Source organism: Temnothorax nylanderi, unplaced genomic scaffold, assembly GCF_030848795.1.
Source record: "Temnothorax nylanderi isolate EJ_2023f unplaced genomic scaffold, tnyl_v1.0 TNYL_tig0136_pilon, whole genome shotgun sequence".
In the NCBI taxonomy this organism is placed as follows: Eukaryota; Metazoa; Arthropoda; class Insecta; order Hymenoptera; family Formicidae; genus Temnothorax; species Temnothorax nylanderi.
In genome coordinates this window covers 206,728-219,102 of record NW_027249198.1, presented here as the reverse complement: position 1 = coordinate 219,102, position 12,375 = coordinate 206,728, and the positions used below count along the sequence as shown (strand labels likewise).

The following is a 12,375-nucleotide window of genomic DNA, read 5'->3' as shown; positions in this document are numbered from 1 at the left end:
CGGCCGAAAGCATCTCTCGCCTCTTATCGGAGAAAACTACGCAGATTCTATCGAAACGCGTCCGTGCGGCGCAACTCGCGTTTCGCGAAATCGTAGACGTCAGCTCCGGTCACGTGTACGAGGCACAGATTTCAATTAGTGCGTTCTCTCTTTCACCTTCAGGAACGTGACGAGCCCGAGGTTCGCGATTCTCGCTTACGCAACGCGGCAGCGTAAGCGATAATACGTTTTTGCATATGCGACGAGGCATCAATGACGACCGACCGCGTGTCACGTGTCTGAAAACCGTGTGTGTGAATGACTCACGGAGGCGGAATCCGATCGCGCGGCAGCGGGTCGGGTGCAAGGAAAAAAAAAAGTATCGATCGATGGACATCGACGAGTACTGCGCCGACGATTTCATAACGCCGTGATTTCATCCAGGACGTACGTTATCGCGACTGCCTGTGATCGAGTCGCGAATAACGTCATATTGTCACGCTGATCGCTATACGTTAGTAGAAGTGTTAGTAAGCTAATACGTTTGTTTTTAACGTTTATTCTGTCAACTGGACTTTTTTATACTTAAAAATCCAGTTTTGCGTCGCCAAGCTCGTAATAACACGTATATTAGAAAATTTTAATGCGGACACTTTATTATGTATACTCGTTGCGACGATACATTTTGATTTCAGATAATATAGTCTCGAATGGAAATCGAACGGTGGAAGCTTATAAATTAATCATCCAAAATCCATTTGCGAGTCGGACGGCGGAAGCTTATAAATTAACACTGGTCAACATGAAGCAATGCGCTTTCTCGTAGCAATTAATATGCGAGCGCGTGACCGGCAATAAGGTAACGTCATGTAGAAATGAATGAAAGTGCTGAATCGTTTCTGATCGTCAGCCGTTCTTGCAGAACGAGATTTAATTCCAGTGGCGGCTAGGCTGTAATTTGACTAAAAATACTGCAGTCAACAGACCTCACGTTGCCGCAAACGCGACTTTAATCTCGCTATCGCGTCGTACATTTGCATCGTGATGCAGCGAATAGTCAAATGATTAAAGATTAAACGAACGAAAGATAAAATGTAGTACTCCTTGACTCTATGCCGAGGGCGCCATAAACTCTAAAGTTAAACTAAAGACGTTCGCTATCCGTGCTCTCCCGCTCCCCCAGCGTCATTCTTTTTTAAAGGTGCAGTCAATAATATTTCTCGGGGTCCGAATTTATTAAAGCTATATTTCTCTCTTCCCATCCTTTATATGTGCCGAACCATATTGAACAAGTGGGCAACAAGATACTAAGAAACCAATCAGTTGTGCCAAATCTTTAATTTTATACCTATCCATTTTCTAAAAAACCTTGATCTGATTACGAATCTTACATTTTTTAACCATAGATAATTCTAACGTCATTGTCTGAGAATTTAGGATAAAACCCAGAAAACCGCAAATCTGCGACGGAATTTTTCTTTTCTTCATTAATAATGAAACCTAAACTCTCTGATGAAAAAGCGTAGAATACAATGTCAAGTATAACCGATATACATACCGAATACCAGACCGGATGACCTTTTCGATAGCGATTAATATCGAGATCATTGCTATTCGGTGGCAGTAATTCTTTTTTGCAACCAATAATTAAACGCGACTTCTCACAAGCTGCAGAAATAAAGCGAATAAATTTAGAAAATCATGTACATACAGAGAGCAATTGCATATTTAAATCGATAATGATCATTATCTCAAATTTCTATCCTCACAATGTGCCAAAATTACGTGCAGTTCAAGATTTCTAATGAGTTTTGTTACACTCAATATTTATAAGTGTTCAACTCGACTAATTCTGAGAGTGCGAACGCCACTGAGCATTCTCGAGCAACATCGTTGCTCCAAAGGTCTCGGTTACATCTCGGTCGTATCAAGGAGGCAACGAGCTGTGTTAACCGAGAGGGGTGATCGAAGAGGCAGCCTCGTTAGCGAGGCACAGCAGCAGCCCTCTCATTAGCGCCGGCTGTAAAAGCTATCCTACGAGCAGCACGTGACTACTATGCACCACACCTCGTAGTAACATAGCTCGCCTACTTGGAATGGCCGGCCGTTACGTAACGACGCGATTTTCCCTCCTCTCTCTCTCTCTCTCCCACCTCCTTTTTCTGTCTCCTCTCGCGTGTTCGCGACTCGCATGCGCGCGCGAGATCACGCATAAATACGCGTGCGACACAACGTTACTACAATCTCCCCTGTCGCGAAAGTTTAAACGCCCGTAGTATATACGCGACAGAAGTTGTGGAAAATAGGGCGAGAAAACTGACGGAGCTGCATTAATTAAAAAGAAATGAAGGTTAATAAAGTCCTGGACGAATAATTGATTTTTATTGACTTGTCTCTCGATATTTATAAAGTAAAAACTAAAGTGTATTAAGGATTAACGAGGAATATAAAAATGCAAGTGATCCTCGTACTTCAATCTTTGATCTTCATTTTATTTTCGATTAATTGTTCCATCTCATATTTAAGAATGGAAGAAATGCATTTTTAAGGTTCAGATTAAAATCGAGATCGCACGCGGATGAATATATTATATTCTTACGAGGAAAGAAAAATAGATTCTACCGAAACTACCGAGACTACCGAAAAACGGCGATCCGAAAAACGGCGCGATTGGAAATGTAATTCGCGCACATGAATTGAGCCAGAAAATGGAATGGATTGGCTAGTTACGAAACCGCTGGAAAGAAGAGAAAAAAACGGGACTAGGTCGGGTATGTAGACCATGTACGCGAGCGGGCGGGCTGCATGAGTCACGACGGGCACAAAGAAGCGGATATCGAGAGCAGCGCTAAACACGTGTCTCTGACGAAAGAAATGACTAATCGTCTTCCGAAATATGTGTTGCTTCGTAATTAACGAGAGCCGAATCGCGGTTGAGACGCAGAGATTTGTTTTAACGTAATTTAATACGCCCGCGATCTTCTCACTCGAAATCAATCCACGGAATATCACACGCAAGATTTAAACAACGCGAATTATCGGGGCTGCTGTCTCTTTGAACCCTCGAACGAGCATTCTTCCCGTCCCTCGCGATAGTCGCAAATTATGAAATTGATTGAACGATCGTCGCTCCGATTGTTTGGTAACGATTCGCGGCGCGGAGCTCCGATTAAAGTGTGTAATTACTCGCATCTCGTGCGAGGCATGCGGAATCACGTATATTCCGCTCCCGCGCGTGTCACGTGTTCGCGATCTCGCCACGCATTTCCGCACGCATGCATGTTATGCTTCAAGGGTGAATGCATCACGGTGTGTGCGGTAACTCGGTGATTCACGAGGACGTTAAGACCCACGGCGCGAGAACTGCAATCGGAGCGTTTGAAACCTGTCTTTCTAAAATAAATTAAACTATCTTCTTTTTATTAAAATGTTAATTAAAATATAATTAAAGATAATTATAAATATTATCCAAATTTCATGTATCATATTTACTATATTTATAATATAGTAAAATATTATTTAAAACCTTTAACTAATCCCTATGGTGGAACACTTCAAGTCCTACTAATATTAATGACGGATACATTAAGTATTCTTTTCGTAATTCTTATTATGACAGTATCGTTCTAACAGTTTCTCCAAAAAGATTCCAAAAGATTCGCAAGAGAAGCATGTTGTGCAACATGCAATTTTTTATGTCAAAATTATTTAATTGTTACTTTGATGTCCGATGAACGTCGACAAGCTTTCGCATTAAGCAAAATTGGACTATAAGTTCGACGGTGTAAATTCTGCTCGAATAGCGAATGTTTTCAGAGCTCGATGGGTCTATAAGTATTGCAATTTGCGAAATCAAGTTGCATACGATAGATTTAATCGGACGACAGGCAGGTGCGCGATCGAAGGGACGGACTAGACGGGCGACGCCGCTTTCAAAAGATATCCGTAATCGATGCCGCTTGCGTCATCCGCTCGAGACGCCCGATCAAGCGGGTGATACGTCGCAAGTGAGGCGGCAATTAGCTCTGATTGTCGTTATTTATTTTTCTAAAAAAAGAGGGAACGGCGACGGGACGCGCACGAGCTATACCCGGACATCGGCGGAAGAGTCCCAGGTAGAACAGCAAGTCACAATAAAGTCAAAATGATGTCAAAATAATGTCAAAATGACGATAAAATGATTTTTTTGTCATTTTATCATCATTTTACCATTATTTTACCATCATTTTGACGTCTTTTGACCTTATTTTATTGCGACTTTCTGTGTTCTACCTGGGACTCCGTTTTTTAACGAATTACGCTCAAATCGTGAAAACTCGCGGCGATGGACGCGACGGAAAGCCGAAGGGTAAATATTAGGCGAATACATCAATTTTGCGTTTGAACGAAGAAGGATTTCGATACCGGACGCCGATCGAGTCCCCCCCGTCTTCGCGTGTATCTTTGAGCTTGAGGCAGAAAAACGTGATCGTTATACAACCGGCGAGATATTGTGGGAGGAAGTTATGCAGTCGCAAAGTCCGTCCGATCGTGTAAATAACCTCAAAATTTTCATTCTCCCGTTCCAGGGCTTCTCCAGGCCTTCGTTCTAATAATAGCGTTCGGTATCTTATTAGATCGCTAACTGTCGTCACCGTCATCGTCTCGTCGATTTATACGTCTTTTATTTAATTCGCGGAAAAATCCGACAAGCGCGTCGTGACACGACGGTATTATTCGACGGATACAAAACATCTTAATCGACTTTCCCCCCGCCCCTTCGGCTTAACGCTGAAAAAAAGCCGCGTTTTAACGAGCTCTACTTAACGACGCAAAAATTCCACGGATGAGCGTGCACTCCTCACATACGTAAGCATGTGAGCGTTACACGTTACACAACAGCGAGAATGCACAATGTCGCCTCGTAAGATGCACCCGATGAATGGCGCACGTTCCGATATCCGTTTCGCAAGTTACGTTTGACAAACTCGGCCGATCGATCCTCGTCCCATTATCTAACGGGACATCCTCGGATCTGACGCAACATCAGTATTTAGGTACCATTCTTTTATTTTGACTCATTTCCTGACGATACAGAAAGAATTTCAGGATAAAAAATAAAAGAGATCTAGTTTGGAACAGGTATCTTGCATTCTCATCAAAACCTAAAGTAAACAAATAATTCTTTGGGAAAATTGAGGAGAAACTGTTTAGATACCGAAATCACCTTATATAAATATGTAAATAGATATTAAAAATTTCTGAGGTTCTAAACCTTCGAAATTATCGAAAATAAATTTTCGAGAATTACAGTAATCGAGAAACTGATTTTCGTGCGCGTCTTATCGTACGCCGATGTCATCGACGTCGCAGAGGAGAGGCGTGAAAAAATGCGGGAGACCACGCGGGAATTATTGTGCAAATTCCGACGTAAATTACGATCGAGTTAATCCAGACGAAAAAAATCGCGCGCGACGTCCGTGAATTGGATTACGAACGAAGGACACGGGCGTGCAAAGGCGCGAACCTTGGCTCGCCGCGTTCCTTTTGTCGAACTTCATTTTTTACATTTTATATTTTCGCGCAAATCCCGCGCGCGCGAATAATCGACCGTGGATGTCGTCGACCATGTGCGCGCCGATGGAAACGGAATGTTGCCCTCGAGGGCGATTTGCATACGGATAATGCTCTCTGCGCTGCAGATCCGCTTTCCGATCGATATGAAAAGGCTTGATCGATTTGATGCAAGACTCGCGGCCGCGATCGCGACGCGATAATGCGATTTATTAATGCGGCGTCCCCGGAGATAAGCGTAGAACCACGGCAATACTTAATTGCTTGATTTTTATTGACCTTAGCCGCGCGCGCGGCGTGACGTAAACCAGTTTATGTATGCGCATCAGTCTATTTACGGCGAATTAAAATTACATTACGTAAAAAAACTGCTACAAAAATAATCATAACCTTTTATTTCTTATCTCAGCCTGCCGGCCGTCGTTCTAATTTAATCGGCGTATTCTCAGCCGAGGAGAGAGATAACGCAAAAGCGAAGTTATGGCTCGTTGCACGGAAAGTAAAATTCCGATTATGTGGTCTGTTACAATGAGAGATAATTCGGGCAAATACATTTCAGTCCCGAATAAAAATCGGAAGGCAAACAATGTCCCTTCGGTCAAGTCCATCGGAGATTAGGTATATTAAGGTTTGTGTCAACCGATTATGCCAACAGATTACATTACCTTCGCTTATCACGTCCAAACGTAAACAAAATGAACTTTTCGAAAGCGAGCGTATAACGGAGGAGCTAGATCGTACATCGTACACGTGAGCACGTTTCATCGGTGTGAAAAGAGCCATCCAGCGGGAGGGGGAAGGAAGAAGGGGAGAAGGATGGGGCAAGAGGGAGGCTTATCTACTACGTGCTACTTACAGTACTTACACACGTTACAAGCGTTACGTGGGACCATTACAATCGCGCGAGCGACAATGAGAATGCAAATGAGTCAGCGCACATTGGTATGGATATGCGTGTCTGCAATCTCGTTGAATAATAATCGTCGAATAACAATTACTCGCGATTTGAGGGACTTAACTGGCCGCGGCTCGCCGGCGCGGCGACGGAAATCGTCATCGTCGCGAGCCCCCGCGAATTCGCGGCGCCAATTAGTCTTATCGTCGATTTGGAATTCAAAAACGTTAATTTGTAAGAGTCCTGGGATCTCGGGTTCTTCGCGTGTGTAATTGAGATACGCGTAAAATGTTTCCGATGCAAGGCTATTCAAAAAATAAAATAAAATAAAACAATTATTTTTATTTCTTAATATAATAAATTTATTTATTCTTATACCTCATCACTGGTAAATTCTTTTTCACGCAAATCGGACTTTAATTTTGAAAATAAAAAATAATCAGTAGGAGCCTAGGGGCAGTAAAGCGGGTGATGAAGAAGGGATCTCCGTTAAATTATTTTAAGAACAAAAATTCAGAATAATATTTTAGTAGTAGAGAAAAATTAATTTATTCTAAAAAATTAAAGTAAAGGAAGATTTAAAGAATAAAAATATAAAAACAATAAAAATATTCCTTTTTATATTTCTAAGCCAGAATGTTTTAAGCTTTACTACATAAATACGCTGCAGGCGCGATTGGCGAACTTGTGAAACAACTCCCCTGTGCATATATGAATATTATTATTGAAACTTATTATTGAAATAATATTTATTATCTATCTATTGAAATGTTGCTCACGGGAATTGTCGAAAAACTCCAGTCAATTTGATCGAAATCTTCTTGTATAAGTCCACAAAAAGATATTACGTGAGTACCAATATATCTCTAGATATTGAAATTCGTTACGAAATAATAGGAGGCACGTGTGATATAATGGAGAGATCGCGATAAAACATACATATATATATCTCGCAAAGATTCGTAGATAAGCCCGAACACCCGCGCCTAAACTCTCCGAACAGCGATCGGTTTGTTATTTAAATGCAAACACACTCCTCTCGGACTATCAATACACACATGCGCGCGCTGACCCAGTTGCAGTAAATGAATTAGCATTGACGGGAGGGATTGCGCTTCAAAACACCTCACAATAGACGCTGTTTGCAGAGTCATTTTGGCTCTTCACCGATCAATGACTGCTGAAGATCCTATTGAGTGCGCGCCCCGTTCCCCGTGCATCTCTCGACGGGGCGATCTCGCGCGAGTCGCGCGATACCCTCGCGCCGATCTCTAGCGGGGGCCGGGGTATCCGCGAGAGAAAGAATAAAAGAGAAATTATCGGGCAAGCCTCTCGTCTTTGTATTGCGACGCGAGAGCGGGAAATGTCTACCGGTTATTTTTATTGGAGCGCCCAACATCGCGCGCGCGCGATGCAAGCAAAGGGGCGGGAGGGGGAGGGAGGGAGGAAAGAGGGGGACGACTCCGCAACCTTTATTATTAAATCAAGGTTGTTGGCTTTCACTCCGCGACGGAACGGCGAGATACAAGATCTCTCCGGCGCGGCGGCGTTACACCGTTGCTTACCGCGTGCGCACAATGCTCACCTTTAAGACCTACCTTGACGAGCCTGAGGGGTGAGGGGGAGCAATAGAGAGAGAGAGAGAGACTCGACGCGGCACCCCCGATAAGTTGCTCGAAATTATGGCGGCGCGTCTCGTTATTATTATTACGGATAGAAGCTAACGTACGGTCGGACGATATTATTAAATCGTAGGATTATGGAAGATGCCCGCGCGGATTAATGGCGGTGTAAACCACCTTCTTTATCCGCAATAGTATATTCGCGAGGTATCGCGAGCCAAAGTCCGCCGTTCGTTTCTTTTTTTTTCATTCTCCCCTCGATGCCGTTAAACTATTAAAACATTTCCTTAATTACGATTGTATTCTTACGCGTGATTATCTGTTTATCGGTTTGAAAATAGGCATCGGTTATTAATTGCCGCGAGAGCCGTCGTTGGCGAAAAATCACGCGCGGATTTCGAAAGTCGCGAGAGAAGAAAAGAAGCTAGCTGTCGCGCCGTTTCCCGGAATATACCGCGCGTCGCAATATAAGTTCGTTAATCGTTTCTTCGAGATATACGCCGCGTGTACCGCTACGCGCATACAAAGTATGCCTGCTTAGCATGATGTAAGCGAGGTGGATAAGCATAATCACACAACGAGACCTTGTAATAAAGACGCCATTTTGCACGAGCTCCTTACGCAAGTCGTGCAATTTCCCGGTTTGTTTATGCAACGCGCCGCGTACGTAATATTTTTTTTCTTCTCTCTTTCTTTCACGTGTGTCGAAGCGCGTTCGAAGCGAGTACGAAGCGTTTAATCTGTCCGCCGATTTTCATGTATATTAAAATATATTTTATATTTTATTAGGATCCATGAAACACAAAAATGATTGCGGATCGCGACCGAGTTAAGCCAGCAAATCGAATGACGATGTTGTTGCTATTACTTATTTTATTTTTTCCAAGCAAAAACTATTCATCTGATTGCTGAATTAATTATCCGAAGGAAAACTCGATTTATCGACGCGAGCGAATTCGATCGCGCAAATAACACCAGATTAAAATGCATCGATATGTCATGTCATAAATCTGTTGTCACAGTCCTTGTCCGTCGAGCTGCGTTATCGCTTCCACGTTGCCGTGTCGCTCGCTTCGCGTATATCCTCCTTCTGCACTTAATCCCCACTTTTCTAATTAATGGCGCAAAATTATATATCACCGCTATTATTATATGTCGCGCGTTGCATTTATTATTCTAATAACGCCATATTCCCGCGGGTTTACAGTCTGCGAAGCGACGCGGCGCGGCTTTAAAAGCGTATCATTATTATCATTAAAATCTCGGCCTCGCCGAGCAGCATTTTTCTTGGCACGTTCGGTGCTCGCCTCGAACGGGCGTCTCGAGGTAAAATCCCTCGGATGTCGGTGACCAGGCGAAGGATGCAGCTGGCGTCAGACAAAGACACGCCAGCCGGTGAAAGACGACGACCGCGCAACGACGACGAAGACGACGAAGACGACAAAGACGTCGACGACATGCAGTCGAGCTTTTAGGACGCAGCCGAGACACCCGTGGACGTCTCGTTGGTCCCTAAATTCTTTTACGATTTTTGTCTGGGTGGAGAAGTGACTTTAGCGGGGCAAAGCCACCGTGATTTATCCGCCCGTCTTCCCTTATTCCTTCCTCTCTCGCTTACGCGCAACATTCGCGCCTTATTTTCGTCTCGCCGGTTAATGACGTGTTCGCGAAACATTATTTTTACGCCGCGCGGCCGCTCTTTCTCGCTTCCCTCTTTTTTTTGAGAGTGTGCCGCAGCCTGGTTTTTTGCATGCAACTTGCATGCACCAGATACGACCCGCGGGTCACTTATCGAGGGTGACGTGCCCGAAAGGGTTGCTCCGTCTGCGTTTAGAAAAACATGTTTAAATCTCGCAGAAAACGAATGCGCGTGACCTCGCGCGGAAACCGAGTCATCGAGGACAGCCAGACATAATATATATCCCTGACTAAAATATTCTTACGTACACGGGGCGTATGTAAGCATAAGTGAGCTTACAATTATCGTACGATATTTTATAATTAATTTCTTATAACTGGTCGCACATGAAATCGCATATAATAGTCATAATTCAAAGTTGTTATTAATAGATGGATAACTTGTAAAAAACTAACATAACACGAAATGCATTAATTATTATTCGTGCATGTTTTATTAAATAAATTGAAAACATGTAGTATTAAATATAGATACTAGTTGTTAGTTTCTGTTACATAACTGTGTAGAATATTTCCATTTTTCTATACTTATTCATATATTATATTATATATGTATACACTTCTTGAAAAGTTATGTAAGTCGATATGCGTATCTAATTATTCCTCCTTTTCCCGTAATGTTAATTGATCACTTCGAGACATATTGTATGTTATAAAATGATTATATATGTATAAAAAACTTAAATTTCGTATAAAAAATATAAAAAATTTATTTCAAATTTTGATTAAATTTATATTAAAATTTAATATAAAATTTCGGGGTTTTTTAATTTTATTTCTTAAATTAAAAATTTCTAGAATTTAAAATTATAAATTTATAAACTATAAAAATTTAAAAACTTAGAAAATTGGAAAGCAATAAAACTTAATTATTGAAATTAAAAATTTTCTGCACGGAAAAAAGGCTTGGTTGAATTTACCAAGTTTTTCTTGGTTACATATATATTGGTAACTACAACCTTTGACTTGGTTGCCGTAACCATGTACACTTAATTTGTTTCACAATTCAAATTTGGTAGGAACTATTGGTGCTTATAATCAACGCAATTGGTTGAGGTAACCAAGAAACTGTATTCCGATTGGTCACCCAGAAATTAGTTCTCACAAACCAATGACCGTAGCTAGTTTAACCAAGTTCTTGGTGAATTAAGCCATGGCAGCATGGCTGCACTGCAGTCGAAGACTGAACGTGCTGACATTACGCGGATGTCGTTCGATCTGTCGTTGCGTCGTCGTTGACGATTTTTCTCATCGACGTCGTGTGCGGGTATCGGTCGCGGTGAAACGCGAACGGTAAGTAATATAGTAATGCTAATTCGAAGCCGCGGTGCTCGCGCGGTACAGGGCGAGGGGATTCCCGCGCCGCTGAGATCCCCCCTCCCCGTCGAGATTCCCTCGCCCCGTACCATAGCTTCGAATTGGTATTGCTGACATTGCTGTACTATTGCAGTAAACCCTTCGGCAGTGAGTTTCTCGGTCGTGTCCCGATAACTGCGTATCCGCGGTATCGGTGTTGTGAGGTATCTTGGAGAACGGGAGCGCGGCGAAAATCGCCGGCGGACCCGCGAAGTCCTTCACCAACCTAATCTAACCTTCAACGCGCGGCGGCCAGCGGAGAATCTACGTCCCGGATTCCCGGCGACGCTCGCGAGCCCCGAGGGGCTCGTCGACGTTTTCCAGCGCGCCGTCATCGTCACCGTCATCATCATCGTCGTGGTTACCGTCCCGCGATCGCCGGTTGCTTCGCCGCAATCGAAGACTTTTGACACGAGTGCTTCCCTTTCTTCCGTTCGTCTGCGACGACGGCGGCGATGGTGACGATGACGATGACGACGACGAAGATTCGCGCGGTCGGTGCACCGACCGCGCGAATCTTCGTCGTCGTCGTCGTCATCGTCATCGTCACCATCGCCGCCGTCGTCACAGACGAACGGAAGAAAGGGAAATCACCGATGTGTGTTACCAATTTCTTTTGGATGGTCCAACCAAGTACTATGGTTGCTCCAACTACGGCAGTATAACCAAGTACTATGGTTGCTCCAACTATGGCAGTATAACCAAGTGCCGTTGGTATATGTGACCAAGATATCAGCTGGCGCATATATAATCAAGGCACTTGGTCAAGGCGACCATTTTTTTTGTTATCTCAACCAAGTCTTTTTTTCCGTGTGAACTTAAATAAAAAAAATTCAAAAATTCTTAACAATATATGTATTAAAACATTATATCAGTAAGAAACGTTGCTATATTCATCTTGATTATATTGCTTTTAAATCAATTCTGACGATTTGTGAAAAATTTAATATAATATAGAACAAATATATTTTGTTATCAATTAATTTTAACTTAGTTAATAATTATGTCTTAATTACTTTAACTCAATTAACGAACAATCTTCTTCGCGCACGATGAGCGCAAGAGTGATTCGCGCTTAACACATCGGGTACAACAAACGCCTTCGAACAAACTGCAGAAGTCAGGTAAGGCCTAGACACAGATGGCCAGCGTCCGTGTGATGCAAATAGTGAAACATTTCGTAATAAGATATTAATTGACGTGAGGTGCAGCGGGGCGTAGCGTATCGATTACGTAATAGGCTTAATGTGTTCGTCAATCTAATCGCTATCA

General features: G+C 42.8%; 1 long non-coding RNA gene across 1 annotated transcript; it reads left to right on the top strand.

Moving 5' to 3' along the window:
* The first annotated feature begins 245 nt into the window (after nt 1–245).
* Nucleotides 246–1,008, top strand: LOC139777007 (uncharacterized). Its single transcript, XR_011719247.1, has 3 exons — nt 246–493; nt 675–838; nt 902–1,008. It is a non-coding gene; the product is annotated as an uncharacterized lncRNA (long non-coding RNA).
* The last annotated feature ends 11,367 nt before the right edge of the window (nt 1,009–12,375 follow it).